Source organism: Lactuca sativa, chromosome 4 (assembly GCF_002870075.4).
Source record: "Lactuca sativa cultivar Salinas chromosome 4, Lsat_Salinas_v11, whole genome shotgun sequence".
In the NCBI taxonomy this organism is placed as follows: Eukaryota; Viridiplantae; Streptophyta; class Magnoliopsida; order Asterales; family Asteraceae; genus Lactuca; species Lactuca sativa.
This window is the reverse complement of record NC_056626.2, coordinates 363434768-363446989: the sequence shown is the minus strand read 5'-3', so window position 1 is coordinate 363446989 and position 12222 is coordinate 363434768.

Below are 12222 nucleotides of genomic sequence, written 5' to 3'. Positions count from 1 at the left end.
ACTTTGTGCCGTACAGGTAGTGCCTCCAAATTTTCAGAGCGAAGACCACGGCTCCCAGTTCTAGGTCATGGGTCGTGTAATTTACTTCGTGCGTCTTTAGTTGGCGGGACGCATATGCTATCACTCTTCCACGTTGCATGAGAACGCAACCTAGGCCTTGATTCGACGCGTCACAGTAGACTACAAAATCTTCCGTTCCTTCGGGTAGAGATAGTACAGGAGCGCTACAGAGAGCTTGCTTCAAGGTTCGAAACGCAATCTCTTGTCGGTCCGTCCACTTGAATGGCACGCTCTTTTGCGTAAGCAAGGTAAGTGGCTTGGCGATTTTAGAGAAGTTTTGGATGAATCTCCTATAGTAACCTGCTAGGCCTAAGAATTGACGAATTTCGGTGGGCGTAGTCGGAGTTGCCCATCCTTCCACAGCTTTGACCTTAGAAGGATCCACATGAATTCCGTCTTGGCTTACTACATGGCCTAGGAAATTCACGCTCCGTAGCCAAAACTCGCACTTAGAGAGTTTGGCGTAAAGCTTTTCCGTTCGCAGAGTCTCTAAGATTTGTCGGAGATGTTGGCCATGCTCCTCTTTGCTTCGAGAATAGACGAGGATGTCATCGATAAACACAATGACGAAGTTGTCCAAGAACGGTCGACAGATTCGGTTCATTAGGTCCATAAATGCGGCGGGTGCATTTGTTAGACCGAAGGGCATTACGACGAATTCATAATGTCCGTAGCGGGTTCGAAAAGCGGTTTTAGGAATATCTTCTTCTCGGATTTTGAGTTGGTGGTATCCGAACCGTAGATCTATTTTAGAAAAATAGCTAGCTCCTTGGAGCTGGTCGAATAGATCATCGATTCGTGGGAGTGGGTAGCGGTTTTTAACAGTGAGTTTATTCAGCTCTCTGTAATCGATGCACATTCTGAAAGATCCGTCCTTCTTTTTGACAAAGAGCACCGGAGCTCCCCACGGCGAGTAGCTAGGTCGGATAAATCCCTTGTCCAGAAGCTCACTTAGTTGGCTAGACAGTTCCTGCATTTCGGCAGGAGCCAACCGATATGGTGATTTAGCGAGGGGAGTCGCTCCTGGAACGAGGTCGATTCGGAACTCAACCTGTCTCTCTGGGGGTACTCCTGGAAGATCTTCAGGAAACACGTCCGGAAATTCACACGCTACCGGAATGTCTTGGATGTTAGTTTCTTCTTTGGTCTTGTCCACTATGTGAGCCAAGAACGCCAAATTGTTCTTTCGCAAGTGTTTTTGTGCTTTGATGCACGAGATAAGACGAAGATTCGTGCTAGGTTTGTCTCCGTAGATTACTAGGGTTTCGTGATTCGGAAGACGAAGGCGAACGGCCTTCTCATGGCACATAATCTCAGCATGGTGGGGGCTTAACCAATCCATGCCGATAATCACATCGAAACTCCTAATTGATACTGGCATCAGATCTATTCATAAGACGTGTTGGTTGAGGGTTAGGGTACATCCGATGTAGATCTCCCTAGTGGATTCGGTTTTCCCATTGGCCATTTCCACCGTATAGGTTTCATTTAGCTTCTGGGGTCGTTGTTTTAATAAATGTTTAAACTTCTCACTTACGAAACTTCGCTCCGCTCCGGTATCAAATAAGATGCATGCATAAGTGTGGTTTAGGAGAAACGTACCGGTCACAACTGCGGGATCCTGAACTGCATCACTCTGACCCATAGTCAGCATTCTTCCTGCTCCTCTGTTGCCTGGGTTATTGTTGTTAGGGCAATCCCGACGGAAGTGTCCCGTCCTTCCGCACCCGAAACAGGTGTGGCTAAGCCCTGTATTGTTGCTACCGGCATTGGTGTTGTTGTTATGGCGGTGGTTGTTGTTGTTGTTGTTGTTCTGATTGTTTCCCTGACTCTGGTTCTGAGAAGGATAAGACCTGCAGAATCTTGCAGTGTGTCCCCTTCGGTTGCAACTGGTGCAATGGAACTCCCTACATTCTCCTTGGTGATGGAAACCGCACTTATTGCACTTGGGAGCATTACCGGAATAGGGTCTTGAAGCATTTGTAGCAGCTGAGGCTGGAGCATGTGGTGTGACTGGAACCGGCGCAGTAACAGCGTTAACTGCCACTGTTTGCTGCTTTTTAGAGGTCTCGGGGCCCTGACGCCCCTTTCTCTTGTTGTTCCACCCTTTCTTACCATCACTCTCCTTTTTCTTCTCAGTCTCCACTGGCTTCTCGCCCTTCTTGTTGTTATGATCATATAGCCTCTTTGCCAATCTCTTCGCACTGTCAAAAGTTTCAGGGTTCGCAGCTATCACATTCCCTTGAATGGGGGATGTCAATCCCCAGATGAATCGTTCGATCTTCTTTCCCTCTGATGTGATCATACCCGGACACAACAGAGATAGTTCACTGAATCTCGATATGTAAGCATCGATATTCCCATTCTGCACCGTGAGATTCCATAGTTCCTGCTCCATCTTCTGTATTTCACCTCGGGGGCAGTACTCAGCCGTCAACATCTCTTTCATTTCTGCCCAAGGAATAGAGTTGGCGACAGGGAGTGTCATAGCTTCTATGTGACCATTCCACCAAGTGAGTGCGTGGTCCACGAAAGTGCAGGCCGCGAACTTCACCTTCATCTGCTCGGGGCACTCGCATATCTCGAATACCGATTCTACCTTCTCGATCCATCGCTTTAGGGCGATCACTCCTCCAGTGCCGTTGAAAGTTCGGGGTTTAGCGTTCGCAAAATCCTTGTAGGTGCACGTTTTAGTGGGTCCTTGGTTCGTCCCGTTGTTCGAACTTCCGGATCCTTGCCCATTACCTCCTCCGTTGTTCCCTCGGTGAAGTTGTACCATAGCTGCTGTGACTGCAGCGGACACGGCTGCCTGGAAAGCAGTGGAGTCGACTTCGGGCGGGATTGGTTCGGGATTTCCGCGAGTAGCTGGGCGAGGCATCTTTCTGTCATGAAACGGAAAGATGTTGAGTGTACGTGGTTTCTGTGAGGTTGTGATCCTACTAACTAGGTGTATGATGCGAACCTAAACATTACTACCATCGGGCATACAATCATAATGTCTCAACACATAACAACTGGTAATATCATAACAAAACACACAAAAGTCTATTAATATTATTATCCGCATTTAATACAAGAAAATTTGCTCGTAAGAGCATACATATGTGATACTAATCAGACAGCATAACGGCTCCATGAGTAGTGTAGTCACTTAAACATAGAGCCGGAGTACATAACATAGTTCCTAATAACCTACTATGATAAGTCTATCCCTAACCGCGATGAGCTGCGTCAGGAGGTGGTGCTGAAGATGTGGATGCTCCCTGAAGACGAGCCACTAGGCGTTCTGCGTCCTGAAGTCGAGATTCCCACCTTACCTGCCTCATGTGAAACTCCCGGAGGACGTCACGCGTCTCCTGTTCCACACGCTCGACCCTAGTCCACAACTGGCGTACTTGATCAGCAGTGCCCTGAGCAAGGTCGCCGGTGTCCCGTAATCGTCTCACCATGACCGGTAGGGCTCGGTCGGCCGGTCCTCCGTCCCTCAAGTCAAAGAACTCACGTGACATGCCAAACGGGGGTCGCTGTCCCTGATGTCTGCTCCATCTCCAAAGATCAATGCCCCAAGGAGGGGTAGGTCCAGTGGGTCCCACACGATAAGCAGGCACCCTGATTGGGTAAGGGGGGTCGATGACCTCGGACTCTGCGTCCGAATCACCCCCTTCGCTGTCATCGAGCTCCTCTTCGAAAGGTTCTTCGTCTTCTTCGGGTTCGACAGGCTCGCCCTCGACTTCTGCCTCCGGTTCCCCGTCAGATTCCTCTTTGGGGTCCTCCTCAGGTTCTTCTTCAGGCTCCTCCTCCTCCTCTAGCCACCCGTTGTTTCCCTGATTAGGGAAGTAGGGGTCTCCAGGGTGATGAAAACCAGCCATGCTGTCTGCGCGAGTACGTAAATATGCTAACATTATCCTAGGATGCTATGACTATTGTACAGACTAAGCAAACATTCTCTTTTTGGGTGATAAAGGGTATAGTTTTAGGTTCACCGGCTATCCCGATCCCATCATGACGTGTGTTAGTTTTACCTTGGAGAGAATGTAGTTGATCAGGCTACATTCACTCCTTGGTATCACTAAGAACAGTCCCGAATTAACCGAGATACCAGTGTTATTGTGTTTGATTCAGTGTTAGATCTTTATTCTTAATGCAAGCAAGTGTGTTTTATTTACTTGTTCTGTTCAGAGTTATGTTAGTCCCTGTTTTTGGTTTATAGTTGCATATCAATGTATGGCTCGACATGCTAGTTTACTATAAACAAAGCTCTGATACCAACCTGTCACACCCCCGAACCAGACGGCGGAAACGTCCGGGGGCTGTCGTGACTCAATTGAATACCATAACATTGAATATATATGAAACATAACAACATTCGTCACCGTGCATCAATATATTACAACCAGCAGTGTTTACATGTCATACATTGTTTAAACATTACATTCCCAAAAATTAAATTGTTTGATTCATACATAAATAAACTGCAACCGTCACTGAATATGATTTCCCTTGATTCACTGGTTCCCTGAGAATACAAGTATTTTGAAAAACGTCAACATATGAAATGTTGGTGAGTTCATAAGTGGTGTTTGAAATCCAATGTTTGTATTGTTTGAAAACCACCAGAAAATCCGATATTTTCTGAAAAGAAAAGCTTTTGAAAACGTTTGTGAAGATCCATAGGTATGCTTGTTTGTTTCTATACTTGAGAAAAAAAAAATTTCATTTAAGTTGTATGCATTTCAAATCTGTATGTATTGAAAACCCTAGGAAAACCCGATGTTCTCCTAGTTCCTTGAATTACATGAAGTTACATTGAAACCATTGCATAGCGTATAGTGTCAGTCCCAGGCGACGTTGGAAGGTTCTCGAGCAGGATTATTTACTACAAACCCGCGTTACACAAACGCCCAGTTTATAGTTATACTAACGACTCCGAAGGCGTCGTCAGTACTAATCGCGTTATCCAATCGCCCTGACTAGGTGTAGTCCCACATCCGAAGAGAAAGAGGTCACGAAGACCCCGGTAACTCCATTAGCCGGTTGGGGATAAAATGTACGAGGGGTCCCCGACCCGCCTCGCATGAAATGTAGACTTTACTAGCAATACCAAAGGACCCTTGGGGACCGGTGGTATACAAGCCATTGAAAGTCTATTTACGTTGTGTCGGATCGGTAAAACCCAACACACCGTAAAAAAAATGTCTTCGGGCCTTAAGATCAGGTCATTGGGCTAGCTAGGCTCAACGAACAAGATTTTACACTTGTGGGGCCCAAAGATGGTGCGTAGACGTTTGTGCACACTCGTATGTATATGTATTACCAAACGTTACTTGTATGAATCGTAGTGTCGTAGTGTTAGTAGTTGTAGATTTCCATTGGCTCGAGACCGAGCCAATTCGTTTAACAACGACTTTTGGTATTGTAATGTATTGTATTTCGTCGATAGTCGCGGTGCCATTATTTGATCAAATTGTGTATATTGAATTAGCCTTGAAATATTTCTGTTTTCAGCCCCTCATTGTTTGTAAAATTTACATTTTCAACCCTTTTATTAAATACTTCCCGGTTTGGTCCTTGAACTAATTTTCTTGACATTTTAACACCAAAATTATTGAAATTAATATTTTTCAGCATATTTTTCATAGAAAACAGTTTAAGTCCCTGAAAATGCAGTTTTCTCGGTTTTAATCCCTTCTTTTCGCAACTTTGACAATTTTGGCCCAATTTGGAAAAATTTTGCAACTTTGGTCCTTTTTAAATTTAAAAAGCACTTTAAACCTTTGAAAAGGACTTGGATCACTTATGGTCCACTGTTTTACAGAAAATCACAGTTTTGGCCCTCCAAAACAGAAAAATTCGCATAATGGGCCTCATTGGGCCGAAATTTTCATTTTTAGCCCATTAAGCTTGAAATTCATGTTTTTAATCCTCTAATTGAGTATAATTCCAAAAATAGTTTTATGGAAACTGTTTTGGCACACTTCATCCATCAGAATCTGTGAAATGTCAATTTGGGCCCTTAATTTTGTATTTTTCACATTTTTGGCCCAAAATTTGTGTTTTTAGCTTAAAGAAAATTGTTACTAAACCATTTAGCTATCTTTCTTGAAACACTTTGTATTTAGAAATATATTTGAAGCTAAAATCATTTAACACAAGATATATCTCGGTTTTGAGGGGTTTTATGGCTAGATCCAACATTAAAACACATAAAAGCATACATATAAGCATGGAAATCATACAAGGCATACAAACACATATAGATCTACACTTTCACTTGTATTCCCCCCCCCCCCCCCCCCCACAAAACTCATAAAAACAGAAAATAGGGGGTATGAAGCTCACCTTGGGGTGTTGATTCGGTTTTGCAAGGAAAAATGGAAGGAAAAATGAAGTGTTTTTGGCCTTAGCTCCCTTTGATGAAGATCTCGAGTTTGAGATGGTTCTAGGGTGCAAGATCACGATTTTTGCATGGATTAGGAAGAGATTTTTGATAAATAAGGAATACAAGTCATAGATCCAAGCAAAACCTTACCTTAGATGATGATTTTTGTGGAAGAACTTCCTTGAATGCTTCCTATTTTTTGAGATTTTGGAGAGGGAAGAAGGGAGTGTTCTTGAGTGAATCTAGAGAGGATTTGAGATATTTTTGTGGTGTGTATGTGTGTATGGCCGAGAGTGAGAGAGAGAAGGGAAGAAGAGGTGATATTTGAGGTGATGTGCATGGAGAAATGAGATTAATGCATGGATATCCTATGGTTAAAGATGAGGTGTCATTTGCAAGTCAACTCTCTCTTGAATTTGGGCCTTGGGCTGAGAATGTGAAGGGAAAAAGGAAAAATTTGGGCTTTTGCCCCTAAGCCCACTATTAGAGTTAATCTTAGGTATGTTTTAAGCTTAAAAGAATGTTGTAGGATTTTTATATTTTTATTGGACTAGTTTAGGTTATTCATGGCTCAAAGCTCTTAATTCATTTCATTCTAAGCCCAATATGGCCCAAAATGTTAAAATAAATAAGTGTGGGTCCAATTAGAGCCCAATTAGGGTTCTAAGCCCATGATAGTCTAATTGGAAGCTTATTGGTCCATTTGGATCCAATAAGGAAGTTCTAGTCCAAGGTGTACCTAAACAAAAACTTTTAGGGTTTCCAATTGTTTGACGACTATTTGTAGTACTTGTGTGATGTATTTGATTGAAGTTTTTGATTCACATTAACTTGAATGTATAGATTACATAGCTCAAAATTTTCAGTTGTGACATCATCCCCCCGTTAGAGGGAATTTCGTCCCGAAATTCTGTTTGAAAGCTAGATTTGAGAATGCTAGAATAGGTGAGGGTACTTTTGTCTCATTTGATCTTCGCGTTCCCAAGTGAATTCTGGCCCACGCTTTGCGTTCCACCGTACTTTCACGATCGGGATGCGACTCTGCTTAGTACGCTTCACCTCCCTGTCCATGATTTCGATTGGCTCTTCGACGAACAGGAGATTCTCATTGATTTCTATTTCGTCAAGAGGAATGACAAGGGTTTCATCTGATAGGCACTTTTTCAGATTAGAGACATGAAACACGGGGTGTACACCGTTTAGCTCCGCGGGTAATTGTAGTCTGTATGCCACTGGGCCTATTCGGGCGACGATTTCGAAAGGTCCAATGTATCGCGGGTTCAGCTTTCCCCGTTTTCCGAAACGTATAACCCCTTTCCAGGGTGAGACCTTCAACAATACTCGATCACCGACCTGGAATTCTAAGGGCTTTCGCCGTTTATCAGCGTAGCTCTTTTGCCGGTCACGCGATGCCTGTAATCGAGCTTTGATCTGGACAATCTTTTCTGTGGTCTCGCGAATGATTTCCGGTCCTGTTATTACCCTATCCGACGTATGTGTTCTTGCTAGCTGGGTGTCACCTACTTCAGCCCAACATAACGGTGATCTACATTTACGCCCGTACAGTGCTTCGAAAGGGGCCACCTTAATGCTCGAATGATAACTATTGTTATATGAAAACTCGATCAACGGTAGGTGGGTATCCCAAGACTTTCCGAAGTCTATCACACATGCACGAAGCATGTCTTCAAGCGTCTGAATGGTTCATTCGCTTTGACCGTCCGTTTGTGGGTGATACGCAGTGCTCATATCAAGATGAGTTCCCATGGCCTTGTGGAGCGACTGCCAAAAGCGTGACGTGAACCTACTGTCCCTATCCGAGATGATAGATTTTGGCACTCCATGAAGTCTTACAATCTCTCGTAGGTACAAACACGACAGTCTCTCCATCTTGTAGGACTCTTTGATTGGTAGGAAATGGGCAGATTTCGTCAGTCGGTCGATTATTACCCATATGGTGTCCAGTCCGTCCGACGTCTTGGGCAGCTTGGTCACGAAGTCCATAGATATCCCCTCCCATTTCCACTCAGGGATTGCCGGTTGTTGTAACAATCCGGAAGGTTTCTGGCATTCCACTTTTACTTTGGCGCACGTAAGGCACTTACCGACATAAGTCGCGATTTCCGCCTTCATGTTAGGCCACCAATAGTGTTGCTTGATGTCCAAATACATCTTGTCCGAACCGGGATGAATGGAGTATCGTGTCTTGTGGGCTTCCTTCATAACGGTCTCCCTAAATCCTCCGATTTTTGGGACCCAAATACGGTTCATGAAGTAGTATACCCCATTCTCTTTGACTTCCAGGTTCTTCTCCATTCCGCGTAATGCCTCGCTAGTTCTATTTTCCGCTTTCATAGCCTCTTCCTGGACTGATGCAATTTGAGTGGCCAGATGAGACTGAATGGTTATCGAGTGCGTTTTCGTACGGCGATTAGAGTACTCCTTCCGACTTAAGGCATCGGCTACTACATTGGCCTTGCCTGGATGGTACTTGATCTCGCATTCGTAGTCGTTTAACAATTCCACCCATCTTCGTTGTCTCATGTTCAGCTCCTTCTGATTCAAGATGTGCTGGAGACTCTTGTGGTCCGTGAAGATGGTGCACTTTGTGCCGTACAGGTAGTGCCTCCAAATTTTCAGAGCGAAGACCACGGCTCCCAGTTCTAGGTCATGGGTCGTGTAATTTACTTCGTGCGTCTTTAGTTGGCGGGACGCATATGCTATCACTCTTCCACGTTGCATGAGAACGCAACCTAGGCCTTGATTCGACGCGTCACAGTAGACTACAAAATCTTCCGTTCCTTCGGGTAGAGATAGTACAGGAGCGCTACAGAGAGCTTGCTTCAAGGTTCGAAACGCAATCTCTTGTCGGTCCGTCCACTTGAATGGCACGCTCTTTTGCGTAAGCAAGGTAAGTGGCTTGGCGATTTTAGAGAAGTTTTGGATGAATCTCCTATAGTAACCTGCTAGGCCTAAGAATTGACGAATTTCGGTGGGCGTAGTCGGAGTTGCCCATCCTTCCACAGCTTTGACCTTAGAAGGATCCACATGAATTCCGTCTTGGCTTACTACGTGGCCTAGGAAATTCACGCTCCGTAGCCAAAACTCGCACTTAGAGAGTTTGGCGTAAAGCTTTTCCGTTCGCAGAGTCTCTAAGATTTGTCGGAGATGTTGGCCATGCTCCTCTTTGCTTCGAGAATAGACGAGGATGTCATCGATAAACACAATGACGAAGTTGTCCAAGAACGGTCGACAGATTCGGTTCATTAGGTCCATAAATGCGGCGGGTGCATTTGTTAGACCGAAGGGCATTACGACGAATTCATAATGTCCGTAGCGGGTTCGAAAAGAGGTTTTAGGAATATCTTCTTCTCGGACTTTGAGTTGGTGGTATCCGGACCGTAGATCTATTTTAGAAAAATAGCTAGCTCCTTGGAGCTGGTCGAATAGATCATCGATTCGTGGGAGTGGGTAGCGGTTTTTAACAGTGAGTTTATTCAGCTCTCTGTAATCGATGCACATTCTGAAAGATCCGTCCTTCTTTTTGACAAAGAGCACCGGAGCTCCCCACGGCGAGTAGCTAGGTCGGATAAATCCCTTGTCCAGAAGCTCACTTAGTTGGCTAGACAGTTCCTGCATTTCGGCAGGAGCCAACCGATATGGTGATTTAGCGAGGGGAGTCGCTCCTGGAACGAGGTCGATTCGGAACTCAACCTGTCTCTCTGGGGGTACTCCTGGAAGATCTTCAGGAAACACGTCCGGAAATTCACACGCTACCGGAATGTCTTGGATGTTAGTTTCTTCTTTGGTCTTGTCCACTATGTGAGCCAAGAACGCCAAATTGTTCTTTCGCAAGTGTTTTTGTGCTTTGATGCACGAGATAAGACGAAGATTCGTGCTAGGTTTGTCTCCGCAGATTACTAGGGTTTCGTGATTCGGAAGACGAAAGCGAACGGCCTTCTCATGGCACATAATCTCAGCATGGTGGGGGCTTAACCAATCCATGCCGATAATCACATCGAAACTCCTAATTGATACTGGCATCAGATCTATTCATAAGACGTGTTGGTTGAGGGTTAGGGTACATCCGATGTAGATCTCCCTAGTGGATTCGGTTTTCCCATTGGCCATTTCCACCGTATAGGTTTCATTTAGCTTCTGGGGTCGTTGTTTTAATAAATGTTTAAACTTCTCACTTACAAAACTTCGCTCCGCTCCGGTATCAAATAAGATGCATGCATAAGTGTGGTTTAGGAGAAACGTACCGGTCACAACTGCGGGATCCTGAACTGCATCACTCTGACCCATAGTCAGCATTCTTCCTGCTCCTCTGTTGCCTGGGTTATTGTTGTTAGGCCAATCCCGACGGAAGTGTCCCGTCCTTCCGCACCCGAAACAGGTGTGGCTAAGCCCTGTATTGTTGCTACCGGCATTGGTGTTGTTGTTATGGTGGTGGTTGTTGTTGTTGTTGTTGTTCTGATTGTTTCCCTGACTCTGGTTCTGAGAAGGATAAGTCCTGCAGAACCTTGCAGTGTGTCCCCTTCGGTTGCAACTGGTGCAATGGAACTCCCTACATTCTCCTTGGTGATGGAAACCGCACTTATTGCACTTGGGAGCATTACCGGAATAGGGTCTTGAAGCATTTGTAGCAGCTGAGGCTGGAGCATGTGGTGTGACTGGAACCGGCGCAGTAACAGCGTTAACTGCCACTGTTTGCTGCTTTTTAGAGGTCTCGGGGCCCTGACGCCCCTTTCTCTTGTTGTTCCACCCTTTCTTACCATCACTCTCCTTTTTCTTCTCAGTCTCCACTGGCTTCTCGCCCTTCTTGTTGTTATGATCATATAGCCTCTTTGCCAATCTCTTCGCACTGTCAAAAGTTTCAGGGTTCGCAGCTATCACATTCCCTTGAATGGGGGATGTCAATCCCCAGATGAATCGTTCGATCTTCTTTCCCTCTGATGTGATCATACCCGGACACAACAGAGATAGTTCACTGAATCTCGATATGTAAGCATCGATATTCCCATTCTGCACCGTGAGATTCCATAGTTCCTGCTCCATCTTCTGTATTTCACCTCGGGGGCAGTACTCAGCCGTCAACATCTCTTTCATTTCTGCCCAAGGAATAGAGTTGGCGACAGGGAGTGTCATAGCTTCTATGTGACCATTCCACCAAGTGAGTGCGTGGTCCACGAAAGTGCAGGCCGCGAACTTCACCTTCATCTGCTCGGGGCACTCGCATATCTCGAATACCGATTCTACCTTCTCGATCCATCGCTTTAGGGCGATCACTCCTCCAGTGCCGTTGAAAGTTCGGGGTTTAGCCTTCGCAAAATCCTTGTAGGTGCACGTTTTAGTGGGTCCTTGGTTCGTCCCGTTGTTCGAACTTCCGGATCCTTGCCCATTACCTCCTCCGTTGTTCCCTCGGTGAAGTTGTGCCATAGCTGCTGTGACTGCAGCGGACACGGCTGCCTGGAAAGCAGTGGAGTCGACTTCGGGCGGGATTGGTTCGGGATTTCCGCGAGTAGCTGGGCGAGGCATCTTTCTGTCATGAAACGGAAAGATGTTGAGTGTACGTGGTTTCTGTGAGGTTGTGATCCTACTAACTAGGTGTATGATGCGAACCTAAACATTACTACCATCGGGCATACAATCATAATGTCTCAACACATAACAACTGGTAATATCATAACAAAACACACAAAAGTCTATTAATATTATTATCCGCATTTAATACAAGAAAATTTGCTCGTAGGAGCATACATATGTGATACTAATCAGAC